Here is a 15,912-nt window from a genome sequence, read left to right as displayed (position 1 = left end):
AAATTAATAACATATTTGATCCAATTTATTAAAAATATCATCACATCAACATATTATCAATATAAAAGCAATCAATGAGATATTATACAGGTTTTTTTCACACTAAGTCTTTGAAATTCAACGTCTCTTAACACAGTGCTTTTTTTAAAAAATTTATTTTTTAGTTGTAGTTGGACACAATACCTTTATTTATTTATTTTTATGTGGTGCTGAGAATCGAACCCAGGACCTCACATGTGCTAGGCAAGCGCTCTACCGCTGAGCTACAACCCTACAGTCCTTTTTAATCCAGACACTATCAACAGAGAAAGTAAAATGTGGACTGAACAAAACAATTAGGATGAGTTCAATAAAAATATTTTCTATTGGTTCAGTTTTTAAATCTATTTAAAAAAATTAATTTAAATGAAAGTTTCAGACCTTCTTTTGATGTAGCTGCATTTCACGTGTAACTTGAGAATGAAAGAAACTGACAGCCTGGGTCGTGGGGGTGTTCATTCACACAGAGTGATGTGTCCCTGCAGTGGTGGTAGTAATGGTAGTAGCTGTCTACAGACATCACAGGAGAGATGGGGGAGGGATTTGGAACTTGGAGAAAAGCAAGAAGAGACAGTCCCAGGTGGCTGGTACTCCTGTCATAGAAATTCATGTCTCAGGAAAAATTCCTTTCAGACAGACATGTTATAGACTCAGCGCCTTCAGTGCATCATCAGCTGTTTAGAGTCTGGTCCTCTGCTGAGCCGTTGGCTCCAGGAGGGTAGGAAGTGTGTCTCTCCTTCTCTACTGTATGGGTTGAGCCTAGTGCCTGCAATTGGTGCTCTCAATTATTGTTGAAAGAATAAATGAGAAAGTCACTCTAAATCCCTCGAAGGCCGAGGTGGAGCGGGGTACCTGGGATCCTGCCCATGTGTACAAACCGGTTCCTTCCAAGACTGGCATCTGAGCAAGAGGGCAAGGTCAGCTAGAGGCCTGCTGCTTAGCTAGAAACAGGGAACTACCACACTGGGCGGGACGGCCTCATTTTACAGGTGAAGTACCTGAGGCTCAGCGGATGATATTACCGCGAGTCCTGGTTCCCTACAGAGCCTGGCAGTTTCCACTGACACAGAGGCAGCTCTCCTTCCCAGGCAGTCCCTGTTTTCTGCGTCCCTCTTCTTTTATTTCCTCCAGGTACAGGGAAATCATGGCCAAGCTCTTACTGGGCATGGGGAAGTGCCACTCAGCTCCAGGGGGAGCTGGCTTGGTGCCTAAGGAACCCTACTTCTTCAGCGGACAGGGCAACTCATCACAAAAGCAGTAACTCTGGATGAGAGCCGGACAAGGGCAGGCACAGCCAGAGCCAGGTCCTGCACCCGCCTCCTCTCTCTGCCTGTCTCTGAGTTCCGTTCATCCGCCTCCCGGCAGGACCCACACTTTCTGTTCCCCGACTGGCTGATTTCCAGTCCTGAGAGCCAGGGTATGTAGGTGGTTATTTCCTGCTTTGTCTCCCTCCCCAGCCCCTCCCCAGGTGGAGGAAGGACTCCAGCCCTTTTCTTCTCTGCTGGGGTCCACACGGTCATGAAGGTGACAGTCAGAGCTGTGGAATTAGGAGGCTGCCTCACAGGCTGGTGGGAGCTGCAGAGACTTGGAGTCATTCTCCTGCCTCCACACACCACTGGCTCTATTTTAAGTAACTTTCAGAGTGAGCTTTTCCCAGCTTGTAATTTTAATTGTGGCAAAATATTCCTAACAAAAGATCCATCATTTCAACCATTTTTTTTTTGAGTGCACAGTTTGGTGGCATTAAGCAAGTTCACATTGTTGTACAACCATCACCTACACCCATCCCCAGCACCTCAAACAGGAACTCTGGACCATGGAACAGTAACTCCCTGCTCTCTCCTCCCCAGCCCATGGCAACCTTTATTTCCACCTTCTATCTCATGAATCTGCCATTCTAGGTTCCTATGTAAGTAGAGTCAAAAGACATTCGTCCTTAAGTTTGGGCTTATCTCATTCAGCGTAACATCTTCAAGCTCCTTCTATGTTATAGTTTGTGCCAGAATTTTGTTCCTTCCTTTTTTTCTTTTTTCTTTTGGTACCAGGATTGAACCCAGGGGCACTTAACCACTGAGCCATATCCTAGCCCCCCACCCCCACCCCCGCCTTGTAAAAAATATTTTGAGATTGCTCAGGGCCTCTGTAAGTTGCTGAGACTAGCTTTGAACTTGTGATCCTCCTGCGTCAGCCTCCCAAGCCACTGGGATTACAGGTGTGCACCATCACACCCAGCTAGAATTTTGTTCCTTCTTAAGGCTGATTGATATCTCATTATATACACACACACACCACGTTTTGATGATCTGATGGACGTTTAGGCTTGCTCCACCTCTTGGTTTTCATGACCAGTGCTGACACAAACATGGTTCCTTTTGCATCGCTGCTTTCAATTCTTTTGGGGTTACACCCAGAAGTGGGATTGCTGGCGTATGGGTAATTCTATGCTCAATTCTTTAAGGAAACATTAAATTGTTTCCCAAAGATTTTAAGTCTTATTGATCACCTAAGAATTGTTTAACAGAACCGAATCTCCTCAAAACCTCACCAGTATCCTCCAAAAGAGGTTTGATACAGGTCTCTGCCTTGGGGCTTATTGTTCTGAAGCCACCAGCGGAAGAGGCCAAAGTCACCTCCTTCCCTACATGTGTGGAAATCCAACAGTCACCTTCACTTCACAGGATGAGGAGGTTGTAGTACAGAGAGGGAAGGAGGCTGCGTAGCTTGGCTGGCTTCTCACCCAAAGCCACCTGCCCAGAGAGCCTGGCCACCTGTATGTAGTGGCTCCTCCCTCCCACAGTCACTCTTTCACCTCGTCGTGTTTTCTGCATGTAACAGTCTAAATTGATCTTCCTCATTGATGCCCTTGTTCATCTGATCTCTTCTAAGTCTATGTAAGCAGGGCTGGCACCTTTTCTGTCCCAGCATCTAGAACTGTCTGAGTGGCACATTGTTGGCACTCAAGTATTTTTTCGAATCAATGAATAAAATATAAATACCTTATTAAAATATATAAAGAGTCAGAAGCTGAGGCAGGAGAACTGTGAGTTCAAAGCCAGCCTCAGCAATAGTGAGGCACTAAGCAACTCAGTGATACCCTGTCTAAATAAAATACACAATAGGGCTGGGGAGTGGCTCTGGTGTTGAGTGCCTTTGGGTTTAATCCCTAGTACCAAAAAAAAAAAAATGTATATAGAGGCTGGGTACAGTGACACACACCTGTAGTCCCAGGCACTCCAGAGGCTGAGGCAGGAGGATCTCAAGTTTAAGGTCAATCATGCAACTTAATGAAACTGTCTCAAAATAAAATCTGTCTCAAAAAAGGGCTGGGGATGTGGCTCAGAGGTACAGCCCCTCTGGGTTCAATCCCCAGTAATGCCAAAAAACAAAACAGAACAAAATCTACATACACATAGCTCTCATATTTGTGAGAGAGCTATCCTGAGACCTTCACAATTCTCCCAAGCGTATAATCCTCCCAGTAAAAATAACCACTTGTTAAGAGGCAGAGGAAGGCACACAAGCGTGCTCACTCCAGATGGACTTCAGCTCCCAGTTCTTGCAGTGAGCACACAGCACAAACACCAGCTCCACGAGTGCCAGGTCTCACGGTTTCTGCCACTCTGGCACGGATGCAGAAGGGTTAATATCCCAACAGCACGGCAGGGCTGTGCCCTCAGATTGAGATCACACCCATAACTTTTTTCCCATTAAGATGTTGAAGCCTCTTGTTTGTTCTAAGGATGACAGTAACTGCTTTCCAGAAGAGTGATAGTCTCTTCTGGCATAAAGATGCTGCAGGTCCTGGGAAGAAGGGAAAAGAGAGAACCTTGACCTCCTGTCTCAGAGGTGAGGTCATCAGCCATGCCACACGAAAGCCAGTTCCAGACTCTTTCTGAGTTGCTGTGGTCTTGCTGTGGCCGAGCAGCCTGTCCTCTGCCAGGCGACCCTGCCACCTTTTGCTGTGGTGACAGTGGGATTGGAAGGGACCACGCAGGAGCAAGTGATCCAGTCAAGAGGGAATCAGTGGTCAGCACCAGTGTGTGGCCTCTAAGGGGTCCAATCAAGGTGACTACTAAGACGGAGCCAGCCCTGGAGCCCTGGGGAAGGATGTCACATCTTCTTTCTTCATCTTGTGCATCTCGTCGCCTTGGCCAAGCCCACCCTCCCTCCAAAGCGGCCCCCTAGGTCACTGTGCTCCTCGGTGATTCTACGGACCTCTGTAGAACCCATGTGCTTATTTATGATGGGCCTCTGCTGCCTCTTGGTGAGCCCTTCATGCCTTCAGTAAAGAACAAGGAGTGGGACCCGGCAGAGGGTGTCCACAAGGAGCTCAGGTGGGGAGAGGAGTGATTAGAGAAGTTGTAGGGGAAGAGGAGCAATGGAGAGTCTGGACACTAAGGAAGCAGAGGGCTTTGGGGGCAGGTGAGGCCACCAGACACTGCAGAGACAGAGAAGGCAGAAAAAGGGACTTTCAGATTCAAGAATTAGGAAGTCACCTGAGAACTTGGAGAGGAGCAAATCTACCATAGTCAAAAAGAGAAAAGATAGATGAAAAGAGTTAAGACGGAATGAAGGGTGATAACCAGGTTTGGTAGGATGTCCTTCAAACAGCTCAGAGTAAGGTCAGCCCTCTGCATCTGTGGCCTCCTCATCATCTGTGGATTCTTATATAAAATATTCTAAAAATAAAGTACTGAATATGCACAGACTTTTTTCCTTGTCATTATTCCCTGAACAGTATACTATAACAACTAATTATAAAGCATTTACAATGTATCAGATATTATAAGGAATCTAGACATGATTTAACATATCCAGAACAGTGTGCATAGTTATCTATAAATATAACATCATAAAGATAGTAGAATGAATAGGATATAACTTTCCCATGTTCTTATATGAATACACGACCAGTGTAACCCCATGCATGTACAACCACAAGAATGGGAAGTTATACTCCATGTATGTATGTTATGTCAAAATACATTCCACTGTGATGTATAACTAAAAAGAACAAATAAAAAAATTAAAATATGGCATCATGTTATATGAAGGACTTGGGTACATGCAGTTTGTGATCCAATGTGTCCTGGAACAAAGCCCCCTAGGATATCAATGGATGACTGCATAAACTAAAGCACTTTAGTGACCACGTATTGTAAACTTTAAAGATATTCATGATTTTTGTCTTAGGGTTTTATTTCTTCCTGCATGGCATATAGACAAAGTTGCAGGCATATGGCTGTTTATATCACTATTTATAATCTCAAGAAAATAAGAATACCTAAATATCCAACATAGTATATCAAATATGAATGATTATTTAGCCTTACCATTGTCCATTATTATGAATATTTAATCACCTAGGATCAAAATATCATGTTAAACTAAATATCAGAGTATAAAACATTCTACTCAAGATGAGCCAAAATTTGCAAAATAAAAATTGGGTAGAGTAGGTAGAGCTATCCCAATTTTTTATTTTGCAAATTTTGGCTCATCCATTCATCCATCCATCCATCCATCATTCATTCATCCATCCATCCACCTACCTACCGTCTATCTGTCCTATCCCACAGATATAAAGACCGAAAGGGAAACCAACTAAGACATCAGTAGTCAGTGGCTTTACCTGCATTGTGGGCTTACAGGTAATTCAAAAAATATTTTTCTGGGTTTACCAAAATGTCTGGAGTATTTATGAATCATACTTATAATCATAGAAACAGAAAAAGTTGCTTTTAAAAAGGGGATGAGCCCAGGGTGAGAAAGCAGGAATAATGGATAACATCTTTTAAGACGTTCAGCCGTAAAAGGGTGAGGAGAGAGAGAACGGCAACTCAAGGAGTGGTGGGTTTGGGAAGGCTTGCTTTGGTTTGTTGTTGTTTTCGGGGGGAGTGTGATTTGTTGTTTGTTTGTTCATTCTTATTGCTTTTGTAGTGCTGGGCATCAAACCAAGGGTCTCTCACATGCCAGGCCAGTGCTCTATCACTGAGTTTCATCCCCAGCCAGGACTTGGTGCTATTTTTAAAGGTAGAGTACTATAGATCATTCTTTCCTGCAGAGAAGAAAGCAAGAATGAGGGTGAAACCCGGACCCCAGGCAGAGTGAAACCCAAGATCCCCCCAAGTCGGATCAGCAGCTCCTGGTGAGGAGAGGTAGGCTGGTCGGCTCTGAACACGGTGGGGGGCTCATCTTTCCTGAGAGGGGCCCAGCAGAAGCCAGGGGTGGAGCTGCACTTGGACTCAGCCAGGAGGGAGGCGCCTCACTCTGCCTGCATACCCACACCTGGTACACCTGGGACAGAGCCTTCCTGTCCTCCTTAAAGCACACGCAAGCACCCCACCTCTGTGCTCCCACTTTTCTCCCTTGCACATAATCTTGTACGAGCAAGAAGCATGGATGTAGCACATTACAGGTTGCAGGCCCGTCGTACCCAGAGGGAGCCTGGTGTTCCTCTTGGAAGTCCCTGCAAACCCCCAGCTAGTCTAAAGTTCAGATTATGATCACCTGCCAAGATGGCTCTCCTCACAGCTCCTATTCTGTTCAAGACTTGTCTCCAGGAACAGGGCTGAGACCAGACGCATCTCTGACTTCAAGCATCTTGTCTCCTCTCCTTTTGGTGGCTCCTGTGCCATTTCTTTCTCCCTCCTTTCTTCCACTGGAGATGATGGAAATCCCTCCCAGTTGGTCCCTGCCCCTGGCCATCCACACTGCCCTGCTTTCCTTGGCTTCTGGCCTATGGCTGTATTGTGCCCTCTCTTGAAATGCCCTCTGCCTCCTCTCAGCCAATTCCTGTCCTCCAGAGGAGACGCAAATGCCCCCTCTCTAGGAGGCTTCTCTGACCCTCCACTTGGGTTCAGCCTGGCCCTTCAGGTCCTGTCCTGATGTCTGTCCCCACCTCTCTGGGTGACCTGCAGAACTGTGAGGATGGGACCACAGCTCCATTTGTTGGCTTATCCCCAACATCTGACCAGCGCTTGGCAAGTGTTCCGTGTGTAATGCTCACAACTTATTTCACTAAGAAGATCCCCAGGGGATGGCAGCTAACACTTGCCTTATGTCCTCCCCTCCGGGCACTGTACAAAGAGAGGTAGCCCAAGAGCTTTGATACTCTATTTCCATAAATCTCAGATCTACACAGGGAGGAGGTGTTTAACGCCCTTTTGCAGATAAGGAAACAGGCTTAGAGTGTGAATTAGCAGTGTTCATTGGAAGGTGCCCAGTCGGCAAGCATACAGCTAGCACCCTGGGGCTGTCCCCACAGGCTTGGAGGATTTCCTTACACTCTCTCTCCCCTGTGAAACTCTCTAGTAATCGCAAGCAAGCTGCTTTGCACAGAAGTGAGGGCTTCTAACAAATAGCCTTGTATCACCCACACATCTTTAAATATCTGTTTCCTATCTTTACACGGCTGAGAGGTCCTTGCAGGCAGGAACTGTGTCATTCATCTCTCCAGAATTCACAGTTCTTGGCATATTGTAAGTATTTTGTAAATATTTACTGACTTGGATTATCCATCAAATTATTTGTTGATTTATGAAGTGAAACTCTGATGGTGAATGTTCTGGAGTCAGGGCAGAAAGTATTTTTGAGCAGATGGTCCATTCCTGCACCCATCAAATTATACTAGATGGGTCATTTTCTAAGCACAGGGGCTAGCCCTGAGGCTGTAGATAGAACAAATTTAAATTCATGATGAATTCATTAAAAATTCCAGGACAAGAAATCTTTCAGGAGTGGTAATGACATCCCCATTTAAAACTAAATTAATTCTGTATGGTTTAAATGTTATTATAGTGAAGTGCCAAGGAACATAATTGTGATGAGGCCCTGCTTCTGAAAGGAATCCATTAAGACAGTCAATCATCATAGCTGAGCTATTCATTAGTACTGCTTGACATCTCCTATGTTGCGTCACTTCTCTCAGTGACTTTAGTCAACACAGATTTACGGAGCACTTGTTCAAAGGACGCAAGGGGCTGGATGCTTAGGGAAATGCATGACCCCTGATGGGTAGATCCTCAACTATCAGTGACCAGCAAATTCCCTTGGAGCTTGTTAGGTATACAGGGATTCAGCCCCACCCAGCCCTCCTGCACCAGAATCTCCAGTTTAACAACACCCTGGGGATCTGTGTGGTCATTAAAACTTGAGAAGCACTGTGGAAATTACCATCATGCAGGTGGCAAAGCAGGACATAAAATTCTCTCACTGAGGCGTCCCTACCACCTGGTTGACTCCTTGATCCTGAATCTCTCCAATCGACCATCCTCATCGGCCCCTGATTTTTCTTTAATTTTCCATGAAATTTATCACCTTCTAATATACAATGCATGCTTACTTAATGTATCTGGTTCATTCTCTATCTCCTCCTGCTAAATCCATGAGGGGAGGGATCTTTGTTTATTTTGCTTCCAAGTGTAGGCTCCAATCATCACAGATTTGGGGTCTTCAATGGCTGGATGCTTCTGATGCTCCTCCAGCCCCCAGCACAGTGCAAGGCTTTCTACATGCAGAACACAGGTTTCTTAATAATCGGATGAAGATGTGGCCAGCTGCTTCCAAGACCCAAGATCCTTTCTTCACCAAGCCTTCCAGCTTGTGCCTGGTTCTGAATCAGTGGAGAGTAACCTGGAGTCTACAGGTTGTATGGGGACCATGCCATCCACCCTGGGACACTTTTGAGATGATTGTGTGTGTGTGGGGGGGGGGGTCATGAATAATTAATTCTGCAGCAGGTTTAAATGAAAACCATCTCCATCAATTGTGACCTTACATATGGGGCCCACTGAGCTCTGTCATAGTCTACCATCCAGTTCTTGGTAGAAGCATTGGGAAGTTGTCTCCAAAATGGTTCTTCTCATGCAGGCTCAGATTTTCATGACAAAGCAGTACCTATTTTCTCACTTGATGTTCTTCTATGAAATAGAGCTAAAGCTTTATTTCATAAAGATCATCTAGGTTGTAAACTCATGTTATTGTTTATAGGGTACATTATAATGCTATTTTTATTGGATGGGAGGGGATGATGAAAACATACTTGTTTTTCCAGAAAGAGCTGCACGTCCAAGGAGCCATCAAATGTAAGAGCGGGGATAGCAGAGGGGTAAGGCATACCTATAGTGTTTTAGCATTGGGTTCTCCTCTTACTTAGGTATGACTTGGGCCTGTGTCTCAAACCAAAACCAAACAATACAAACAGTTCCCAACCTATCTTTCCTTCTTTCTATCATGAGTCCCATACTTTAGGGGAGCATTTTATTTTATTTTTTTTTTTTGTTTAGCAAAACACGGTGGAGGAGATGTCCTTACAAGGCTACCTTTAGGAAAGCACAGACCCACAATGAGCCCTGTGGCTGGAAGCCACCACCTTGGTCAAGATGGGTTGTGCTAATGCTTGGTTTTGTTCACCTGCTGTCCTGCCTCCCAGCTGAGTTCTAAGGTCATCAGAGAAGAGGTCGTGGCCTATGTTTTTGACAATCTGTCACCGAAAGAGGTCGGAGGATTTCCTGGAGCAGGGTACTGCCCAACTCAGACAAGTGAAGTCCCTGACAAAGATTTCGGAAATGAATTTAAGAACAAGTCAGCTGAGACACAGGGGTTTATTTAGGATTTTTTTTTTTAATTTAGGAAAGCAGATAATACACTCAAGGGAGAATGCAGGGCATCTTGAGAGTGAGACTTTGTGGGTCTCAGGCTCTTCTTTTAAGGGAAATTTGGTGAGGGGTCAGCAAGGGAAGGCATGGGGGGAGGATATCAGTGTAGTGATCACAAGATGGTGTGTGGTGATGTGATTGTTCCCGGGGTTCTTAGGCAGATGTCGCCTTCATGATCTAAAAATTCCTTAAATTATAGGTTTCTTAAAATGTCTTTAAAATCTCTTTGCTTAAATCTATTTCTTGCATGGGCTAATTAACAAGTACAAGGTAATTTTCCTGAGTGAATTTACAGTAACTCTAAGATTCACAGATTTCCCAGATATGTGACAGTGTCAGAGTCTGGAAGAGAGAACTGGCTTGGGAAGTAAGAGGCCTGTAGGAAAGGTATGTGGAGCTTTAGTAGAAGGCTTCCAGACTAGTTTTATTTTTCTTGTCCCTCCTTTAACCTTCTTTTGTATTTCTCCTGGACTTATTTAGTTGCAGGAAACAGAATCCAAATCAAACCAGATCAAGTTAGACGAAAGTGTCCTGCTGGAACGTCATAGGCACACCTCACAGAAGCAAGAGTCAGAAGTATCACCAGGCTTGCAGATATCTGCAGAAGGGTGCCCAGAACAGTTTCATCCCTCCAGGACATGGGGTGGCCCTCATCTTTATGTCACTTTCTCTTCTTTCTTTCCAACAGCTTTCTCTCCATGCCTATGTCCCCAACACAAAACCAATCCTCCCTTAGAGTTTATGTATTCCAGTGGGAGCAGATTGGTTGCTTGGTTTGAACGATTCTTTGCTGAGTTTATGGCCCTGTGCATTGCTGGATATTTTGCCACCCCTGGCCCTGCCCAGAGAATGCCAGGACAACCTCCGTCCTGGTGCTTCCCAGTGGACTGTGCTCAGCCATGACGATCCACAGGTTAGGTGCACTGTGTGCTTGTCAGTGTTTTCAATGGATGGTGGATTTATGGGATCATAACTCCAACATAAGTTGAGGAGTATCTGTACTCCATGCATTTCCAAATGACCCCAACTATGTGATGCAGGTCCAGCATCCATCCACTTTCAACAGAGTTTCAGTGTCTCTTATTTCAAAATCTTAGGATAGAAACTGATCATCTGCCACCATCAAATTGGACATTGGTCCACTCTGCCATGACTAGAAGTCTGGATGGTCATGAAACACATGCAGGTCACCACACCTGTCCCTCATAGGAGCTGAGGGCAGGGATCATTCCTGGAGAGGAAACTGCAACTGGGCAGTTACCCCAAAACAGTTACCCCATTTGTTCCTCCTCATTCCTAGGTGTCTGGCATTGGGTCATGCATATGTATGGATTGTCCACTGATTAAAAGATAGAACTGTCGGTTGGAGATCTCAAGGATAATGTTCCTTGTTAGTTCAGGAGGCTCCAATTTCAGGGTTTCATCTGTTGCTGTGCTTCAAGATCAAAGGGAGAGGTGTATTTCCCTCTCCCTTTTTCTTAGATTGCTAACCTTGCCCCTACCTTTTATTTTCTGAATTTCCACTTTCCCTCATCTTGCAATTTCCTACGCCTCCTCTAATCTTTTGTCTGTGAACATGTGATCTTAGTGGTTCCTCTTGCCTACCGGATAATATTAATTCACTAAACCTTGGATGGACTACTTCATCACAAGAACGTATAAAATTGCCCTAATGTACCCCTGGAATTAACATACTTTTTGCTTATGCGTTTGCCTTACACAGCTGTTCACCATTTGAAGAGGCCATCCCAATGCTCAGAAGATAATCAAAGAAGCTACTTAAGAACAACATGCTGCCTTTTTCGAAAAGGAAAAAAAAAAAAAAAAAGAAAGAAACCCAGTGCCCAAGCTGAACTCAAATGATAATGAGCTCAGGCAAGAGCCCAACAGAGGCCCCCCGGGCCAGCCCACCCAGCTGGGAAATTTGCATTTTATACAAACCATTTTATGAGGCTATAAATTTCACAATTTTACCGTTACAGGTCTTAATCATGGTGCAGTCCGTTTCTGTGTGTATCTTTGGTAAACAGAATTAAAATTTCCACATGATCTGAAAATGGCGAAGTGTCAATGGCTTCTCTAGGGGTTGGTGGCTTGCTCTGACCTCTGATGAGCCCATCATTTTTTAGGCATAGAAATTACAGTTTGGGCTGATGAGCCTAATTTCAGTCTCCGGGCAGTTTTTAGTCTCCTTTCATTGCTTTTTGATATTCGTCAAGGTAAAAAAAAAAAAAAAAAAGTTATTTGACAAGCACCTGAGTATAAAAATAACTGAGATACCAATTAATAAATCCAGTATGTATTATAAGCACCTCCATATCTATTGCCACTTCCTTTCACCCCTGGCACTGAGAATTGATCTCAGGGGTGCTTTGCCACTGAGCTATGTCCCCAGCTACCCCCTTTTTTGAGAGAGGGTCTCTTACGTTGTGGAGGCTGACCTGGAACTTGCAATCCTCCTGCCTCAATGCCTTGCCTCAGTAGCTTAGATTACAGGCATGTGCCACCAAGCCCTATTCTGTTGCCCCTCTTGAAAGCATTCATGCATAATCTTCAATCACAACAAGTAATCCATAGCATATTAGTTGCTTTGTTCTGTAGTTGACTTTTAAAATCTGCTTTTCCATTTGAATCTTTTTCATAGAGTTTGCTTTTATCTCATTCATTTGAAGTTTTGAACTTATTCTTTCTGATATTTGCTTATTTTTTAGGTCACACAGCTTTCTGAAGCACAGTCAAGCAGATTTCTTGGATCTAGGTAAGCACTGGACTCGAACATTATCTTCCAACTGTTTAATAACTACACTTAGGAACAACGCGTGCTCTCCTATGAGAATTCTTAGTTTTTCTTTCAGTCGTATTTTTCTGGATCAATCCTGTATGTTCGGGGGGTAAAGAACATAAAGTAAGGGATGTGTTACAAGACAAGACAATTTAATGGGCTGTTCTTGATTTAACCATGAAATGAAAGTTTGTGCTCCTTTGAAAACATCTTCTGCATGAAGCGAAGGCACTGATTGTTTCTATTGCTATTACCTGACAGAATTGATCAACAAATGCTCGGTGAATGCTAAACAGGAAATGAAGCAGCGGGCAGGCTCAGGGAACCTGCCTCTGTCCTGTCACCCTGTCTGCTGAGATCTTCAGGACCTGGGATCAGAAATCAGGGAGCATCCGGTTAAGGCTTAAAGACACCTTTCTTACACCAAGAGCCTGTGGTTGATGGAGTAATGGGGTGATAGAAAAGGACAGTTAACTACATTTCCATGAGAACACCAGGAAATTGAAGAACTAGGGCACATTTGCAAAGGGTCTGACAAATCCTGCCTGGGTGAACTACAAAGCCATCTTGTCCTTACAATTAGGGCCTGAAGAGATGCTGAGTCTGTCTTTGAATTAATGTCCCTAGCTGATGTCACTTGCTTCATCTCCTAACGTGGGCCCTGCCCCGAGTTTATTCTCAAATGTAGACGTGATTTTATTATGCCCTCTTTCAAACTCTTCAACATTGTCTTATGGTTTGCAGGAAAAACATACAAATCAGTTGGCAAGACCCACAAGAGCTAGTATCATTTTGGCCCTGGCCACCCCTCGGGCCATGCCTCAAAGCACTCCCTGTTGGCTCATTCATCCCACTGTGCAGAGCTGCAGGGAGCCTCTGCTAGGTGGTTTTCTTTTCCTGTGTGCATATCTGTCGAGAGGACTCTCCTATCTCATCCAGCTTCCACCTGGATATAACCCTACAGCAAACTCCTATTTATCCTTCAGGACCCGGTTTAATCATTACCCCTATGACCTTTTTTTTCCACACCCTGACCACCAACCCACTCCCAACAACTGAATTAGTAGTTCTCTCCTTGCTGACATAGAGATGTATTTATACCCTGCACTTTATCATGGACTGTTGTAACTATTTCTCTCTTCAACAGGAGGGTGGTGATCTAACAAAGCCACATGGAAGATTTTTTTCTTTTTCAAAATACCTATTCTTAGGCTGCACCCTTGAAAATTCTAATAGAGTGTGTCTGGATGGGACCAGGACTCTTATTTTTAAGTGCTCTAGGTGAGTCTGACGCGTGTGTCTGGTCAAGAACTCTCCGACTGAACTGAGTGAGAGATTTGGGTAGGCCAGCACCTCATTCAATGCTGAACCCCTGCACTTAGCAGGGTGGTATTTGGTAGATTCCCAGTTGATGTGGGAAAGGGGGGTGAGAGGGGAGGAGGGAGGGAGAGGGAGAGGGACTGAGGAAAGAAGAAAGGAAGGAAGGAGAAAAGAAATGGGGAGACAGAGAAGAGTTTGAGGCTTATTGGTAGAATCTTATTCTCTAGGGAAAATTCTAGAGAGAGTTTTGTAAATAGAAAGCCTCCATGTTTAGCTGTCAGGACTGGCTCTGTCTTCCAAGATGTGAACCAGGGATAGATATACTTAGAAAGGCCCATGGGCTCCTGGCGAGTGTGTGGGTACCGATGACCATGGAGTCATTTCTGGTCTCCTCATTGTCTTACCAGCCCCGCCTGCATGTCATGGAAAACATGTCACCAGCCTCCTCATTGGGCCTTTCCTGGTACTTTAACACCCGGCTTCGACCTCTGTAGGCCATAAATGATTCCTAAGCCCAGACAAACATCCCCCCTCTTCAAGCAATCTTTTGGCATTCAGGGGGTCCTTTTACCACTCAGCAGAACACATGGATTTCCTCCTGATCCCATTGGTCAGCCCCGTCCCTCATCAAGAGCCATGGTCAAGCTGACTTGCTCTGTTGTCAGGGGTCTGAGCAGGGCCAGCATCCTAGGGGATCAAGCAGATGAGAGAAGACCCCTGAGGAGAACGGGAAAGAGTCCTTTTCCATCTTGGGAGGGGTTTTCCACTCACAGAAAAAGTGGCATCATTTTCATCTACACTGAGTACCAGGACTAGGGCTAGGTACTAGGACTAGGGCTAGGTACCAGGACTAGGGCTAAGTACCAGGACTAGGGCTAGGTACCAGGACTAGGGCTAAGTACCAGGACTAGGGCTAGGTACCAGGACTAGGGCTAGGTACCATGAACATCAGCTTCTTTCTTTGTGTGCTTTTTACTCTTCAGCTAAATAGGAACTATTTCTTATTGATATGTCCTTCTTATAAGCCTTCAAATGTTACCCCAAGAAGCCCCACCAGGTTGCCAGAGTTGGCCCAAAACAGGTCTTTCCCATCCTCTAAGGTAACTCTTCTACACACCTGTTTTCCCCAATCATTGGAAAATAGATCTCGAGATTTTAGTATCAAAGACGCCCATATGAGGAGCCTGTTCAGAGCTGTCTTGAATCGCTAAGGACTGTGGATTTTTGATTTTTAAATATATGCTCCGATTGGGGAAGAAAAACTCATTGGGTAGGGCCCTGCATTTTAAGCATGAAACAAGATCTGAGGAAGAATTATGATTGCGGCAACCGCAGCACAGCTCCACTTTGGGCCTCTGCCAGAGTGCCCGTCCCAGAGCCCTCTTCTGGAGTCCACGCCATGCGTTCTTAGGTAATCAATGTAAGAGGCTTTTATGAGGTGCCAGAGCACGTTACTTAAAGCATCCCCATTTATTTTGCCTTACTTTATGTTTTTATTACATAGAATCTGAATTAAATCCATCTGGCAATGTTTTACCGTGGAGGGGGCAGGAAGAAAAAGGAATTAGTCGTTGAGGGGAAGCGCAGGTGGTGGGGCTGCTCAGACCTCAGAGGAAGGAACAGAGGCACCCCAGGCTGCCTCGGGTGGGGAAGCTGTGACCCCCAGCTCAGCTCAGTGAGAGAGGGAAAGCTCCTTACATTCCACTAGGGCATCCTCCCTGCTATAGTTCTTAATAATTCCTCCAAGGGCTGGCTCTGCTTTCCATTGTCCTTTTCAAAACCTCCATTGATAACACTTGCCTTCAGAGTACAGCCCAAATTCTGCTTCAGTGTATCTTCCATCACCCGATTCACCTTTCATCTCTCTCTACACCTTGACTTGGGTCCTTGCTTTTTACTCTTCAGCTAAACAGGAATTGCTAGCTGCCTCCTGTTCACCAGCCTTCTAATCCTACCCCGCCATCAAGGCCCAAACAAAAATGTCATCTCAGGACTGGGGGTGGGGTGCTCAGTGGCACAGTGCTTGCCCAGCAGGTGCAAGGCCCTTGGTTCCATTCCCAGCACCTTAAGAACAAAGCAAATCCTAATGTCATCTTAGCCTTAACATTTCCC

This window comes from Callospermophilus lateralis, chromosome 12 (genome assembly GCF_048772815.1).
Source record: "Callospermophilus lateralis isolate mCalLat2 chromosome 12, mCalLat2.hap1, whole genome shotgun sequence".
In the NCBI taxonomy this organism is placed as follows: domain Eukaryota; kingdom Metazoa; phylum Chordata; class Mammalia; order Rodentia; family Sciuridae; genus Callospermophilus; species Callospermophilus lateralis.
The sequence above is the reverse complement of the archived record's forward strand: the minus strand, read 5'-3'. Positions refer to the sequence as shown.